Source organism: Pygoscelis adeliae, unplaced genomic scaffold, assembly GCF_000699105.1.
Source record: "Pygoscelis adeliae isolate BGI_AS28 unplaced genomic scaffold, ASM69910v1 Scaffold181, whole genome shotgun sequence".
Taxonomy (NCBI): domain Eukaryota; kingdom Metazoa; phylum Chordata; class Aves; order Sphenisciformes; family Spheniscidae; genus Pygoscelis; species Pygoscelis adeliae.
In genome coordinates, this window is record NW_008824360.1 from 3,854,031 (window position 1) to 3,859,299 (window position 5,269).

Genomic DNA, 5,269 nt, shown 5'->3' on the forward strand with positions numbered 1-5,269 from the left:
TCGGTGAACGGCACGTGAGCTGATGAGGCTCAGCGTGAGGGCAGCTCGTGTTTTACGCAGTAAAAGTTACCTGGTAGTTTTGCCTCTCTTTGATACGTGCAGGCGCAATCAGACTTCTGCAGGTGCGGGGGTGGGGAAGTGAGCGCAGCTTTCCTGCTACTGCTTTTTCTTGCTTTGGGCGATAGTCGTGTTTTCCAGCTAACGGCACAAACCGGTGGCACAACGCGCTGGTGGTGAGGTGCGCTGGGTGGGGAGCAACGGTTCATTCCACGACACCGGACGGCGTCTCGCTGCTGCAGACTTCGCCCTTGTTGATTCGTCTTGCTCCTGTCATTTGGTCAACCCAAGAGAAGCCCAGGAGGGAACGTTGGCAGGGATAGCTGTGCTGAAGCTGAATTTGCAAATGGAGGCTTTTCCTTACATTTGATCTTTTCCAAATGAAAAACATCCCCTTCTCCTGGGACACCTGACTGCTCCTTGTCAGCAGCAAACTTTCTTCCTCACAGACCAACAAGGAGAGAGTGGGCTGAGGATGCTTAGTGGTTAGGGTTTGACATTAAGGTAAAACCTTAGAGTTGCCTATTTCAGCATCGCAGTGGCGATCGGGTGCCACAATGCCTTTAAATGTCTGGCTTCTTAAGGAAAAAATAAAATTCATTTGAGATCGCTGCCTTCTTATGGCATAAAGAAACAAATAACTCTTTCTTTTTAAGTCACGTAGAAATTTGTCTTTTGTGATTCGTGGTAGCTGTTCAACTTTCAGTCCGTGTCCCAGCATCCCTTAGCAGCACCGGCCTTGCTGTGTGCACCCGTGGAAGCGATGGATAGTACAGCCTTCCCTGATGGGAAAAGCGACAGACACTGGTTTGTTTAGTTATTTGTTCTAAGAAGGGGTTGGAGTTGAAAGGTACAGCGTTCCTGCCTCACTGCACGCACAGACAGCACCTTGGATTCCTATGAATAAATAGACCGGGAGACTTGTTCCCTGGGATAAAGCCTTAGTTTGTACAGGTTTTTGGATGTGCCCCTGCGGCCTGGTGGGATGTGGCAGCCTTCCAGGCCCCAAGGAGTTCTCAGTCATGTGTGTCTCAGTTTGATTCCAGAAGTGAGCAAGGGCCTGAAGGTAGACCATGCCAGGGCCTGATTAGGTATCTTCTGGGGAGGGGGTCGAGGGCCAGTCGCTGCTTGAATCCTCCACCCTGATCATGCAGACATTCATATACGTGCAGCATTACGGCGCGGAAGCTTTCTGCCAGAGTTGCAGAAGCAGGTCCCAAGGGCTGCACTTGTTAATGGGCATTTGCCTTGTAGTATTTTGTCTGCGTGAATTCAAAGTGCTAGGACAGAATTGGCTCTAAAGTCAGAAAAATATTCTGGAAAGGCAAGAAGGGAAACGGGAGGTAGAGGAAGAAAATGGGTAGAAGAATATGTGGGTTAAGAGCCAAGACACTAATATATGAAGTGCGAAGTTTTACTTTAAAAGCTTTTCGTTCTGAATCATTAATTTATAAAACAAGATAACGGCCGTGGCCTGAGACAAAATGTTAGACTATTTCAAGCAAAAATTTGGCAATGTTGCAGCGTTACCAGTCATCTACTGACGCAGGTTCTGTATACCTTTGTTGTAGCAGAACAGAGGTAGTGGTACAGGCTTACCAGAGTGCTGTAGAGTGCCATGAAATTATGCCATTTTTTCCCCCCAGAGATTCAAAGAGGACTGGCAGGTCAAAAGCACCGCAAAATCGTAGATCTAAGTATCCCATTTAAAAAAGAGGAAGAAAAAGACCTCATAAGGGAGCATTGAAGAGAAGAGCAAAATATCCCCCAAATTCTTTAATAAAGAACAGCAGGCAAAGCCTGAATAAGTAATCAGAAGGAGGTACAGTGAAGTGATCTGCAGACTACAGAGCCATTGAAAACTTGATATACAATTGCTGGCTAAGTTTGAGTGGCGCTGGCCTATATGAGACAGAGCAACTATTGCATTGCCAAACTCAAGAATGGCAAAACTATCAGGTCCCAAGAAATGAGGTGACTAAAAATAGAAAGTTTCTTTAGCAAATGCAAAATGCTAGCTTTTAATAAATTTCTATGTACTTGCTTTCCTATTTTGGAATGGTTAGGGGATGCTTGGTTCGTGGTTTTTCTCTGTAATTGCAAGTATTAGTTCCCTGATAGTTACCACAGTGTAGTTGAGTAAGAGCCTATGAAAATCCTGTTTCTTCATAATAAATGTGAAGTAACTGGAAGTCGCCTACCCTTCAAAGAGAAGGGTGGACTACTTCTGTTAACCGGTAAGAAATATACTGCAGAACGGGGAACACATGGTAACTTGTTCCTGGAGACTGTGGTTTTGTCTGAGTGAGTGCTGGGGTTCTTGGAGGGGGTGTCTCCTGATTCCAGCAGCCAGGTCTCAGAGACTCGGTAATCTCATGCTGAGAAATACTGCGTAATACAGAGAAAACTCCAGAGGTGGCTGCACTGCGCTATCCGGACCCCTGAACCGACAGTGCTGTTTTGTCTGTAGAGAAGTGGGTATTACAATGCACGCGAGGGATATAGTTATAGCATGGTATACAGTTATAGCATGAATGTGGTAAAACTGAAAACAAGAAGTAAGGAATATAATGAAGATAAGTTTGGGCTACAGTCTTTTCTAACGTAGCTCTTCTGGATTGCTTGATTGACAAGGTGTGTTATACCAGGCTGTATTCACTCATCTAAAGCCAGCCAGCCAGCCAGCCACCTGTGCCAAAGCAAGTGCTAGAAAACTGTATTTCTGGTCCTAGGGATTAAGAGGTGTTTGGATTAATACTTAAAATCATGTGGTTTTAAGATCTGGTTGAATCTGGTCCTTTTGAGCCACAGGAGAAACCTGAGGACCACAGTTTATGATTGTTAGTCTTGCAACGTAAAAGGAAAGGATGCTAAAGTGAGTTTTAGTTTTGTCTCCATATGGAATGGTTAATATATAACTAAGGACTTAGATTTGACTAGCAACAACTCAATTTGTAGTTGTGCGATTACGGAGTGTTTATCCTATTTATAAGTTTGCATTTATATAAGTAAACTAAAATAGAGATTGTTGGTTTTGCCATTCTCAGTTGGCATCCAGTGTAGCCTACCTCCTTTGTTTTGGCCTGTTGTGCCAGGTTTCCTTGATGTTATTCCTACATAGTTAGTGAGTCTGACTCTTTAATTACATGAATAAAAGCTTAAAAGCTTCTGTTGGAGCATCACCTGTTAGAGTAGAATTGTGGCTGTACAATTGCTTTATGTCAGAAGCATGCAAAAATTACAGAATTGAAGCTATAAATCTAGATCTGATCATATAGCTAGCACCAGGTTGATTCACTAACGTTGTCACCCGCTATTCAACAAATTTATTGTGCCCCTGGTTCCTTCTTAAATAAACAGATTTCGAAGTGCTGCAAAGTAGCTACATTAAAGCAAATTGCCTGAAGGTGTTTTGAATGCCAGGCAGTGCTTTGCATGTTAAATACTAGCCTGGTTTTGTTTTACTGCTGAAGGACAAACAGTGCTTTTATTAGAAATACTGCTCTCTACCCTAGAAAGTTTGGTTTCCTGGCTTGGCTGCTCTTAACCTTTTTCCCCACTCAATTATCCCAGGGAAACCAAGTGTTTAAACTCTGTTGCATTGCTCAGCAGCTCTTTATTTGCCACTGCTGTACTTTTGTGTGCTGTTCTGCCACAGCCTCCAGACCAGTTCCCTTTCTGACAGCGCCGCTAAGCCCATAACAAGCAGTACGGTGCAGTGCAGGCTCGGAGAGCCACGTTCTGGTCCCAGCTAGAGTGTGCCCACGTTCCTGGCCTCAGCATCCCAGCTGTGGAAGGGGCATAGTGGGACCAGCACGTCTGTGATCTGCTTTGGGCCCACTGATGGGAAGTGTTTGTTATTGCTCACCCCTATCTCAGCCTCACTTGTTTTTCTTACCTAGTTTTTAAGAAACCCGTTACTGACGTCTCTTCTTCTTGTTCCCGTCTCTGCACAACACTGCGCAGTCAGCCTTAGCCTTGTAGGTTTACAGACCTTCATCTGTTCAGCAATCGGTATCGTTATCCTGAAGAACAGACTGCCTCAGTCCTCAGGGTCAGATCTTGCCTTTAAGTAAAAGCTTCTGGCATTAAAAACATCAAACTAAAATGATCATAAAGAAAGTTCTTCCAAAAAGCAATCCCTGTGTACCAGAATTAGATGTAGTGATGCTAGATCCTACAGGCCATTAAGAAAAACCTCAATTTCTGGTCATTCTTACGTTACTGTTTTTCTCAGAAGTAGAAATTGAGCTGTAATATCTAAAGTAAGAAAATAGATACCAACTGTGCCATGAGCATTCCCATGCAGATATATCCTGGCTTCAAATTATGGTGGGTTTTAGAACACAGCCATGCATGCAGCAGCTCTTACAGCTTGGAGACGGCTTTTACACTAGCTTAGCTTCTTTTTGCCTGTAAAGTTAATTGGCTTATATCAGTTTACAATTGAAGGTTATTAAGGCAGCGGTCAGGTTGTCCAGTTTCAGTGCCTTTTTTGAATTTTAAACTCTACAATAATGAAACTCCAGCTCAAAGGAAGAGCTAAGGTGCTTTGCAGTTAATATCTGCAAATCCAGCAGACAGAGTTGAAATTCACACTGACGGGTTTTACTGTAATCTCCTGGAACAGTGACTCCGTATAACCTCAGGTCTGGCTGTGCTGGTAGGGCAGCAGGACGGAGTCTAACGCCTTCTCTTTGTCAAGGCCAAGTTTGGGATAGGTGAGCTGGACTGAATAGGTGCTACCCATATGTCTTATGCCAAGACAAAGCTGCACCGGTATCAAGAAATGCGCTATAGTGGGTCCTTGCCATCCTGTCGTGGTTCTCTCTGAGCTAGCCAATATGTTGATTGTTTCAAATGATGACCTGGAACGTATCTTAGAAATAAACAGAAATAACATAGGGTATCAATAAGAAGAAGTGCAAAGAAGGATGCATAGGCAGAAGTAATAAAATATGAATGTAATACATACATTTATAATCGTAGTACAAGTTGCAGAGTAACATACTATGTAGCAGATCTGATGAGTAGACCACAAAGACTGTTGGCAGTATCATCCAGTTATCCAGAAAAACAAATGTCATTCCTAGATTTTTAAATAAGGTTGTTGTAAGTGAAACCCAGGAAATAAAGTCTCACCAGGAATGTAAGTCCTGATCTGGGGTACCACCCCTCAAAGAGGATGCGGTCTGCTTGGGGGAGACTCCAG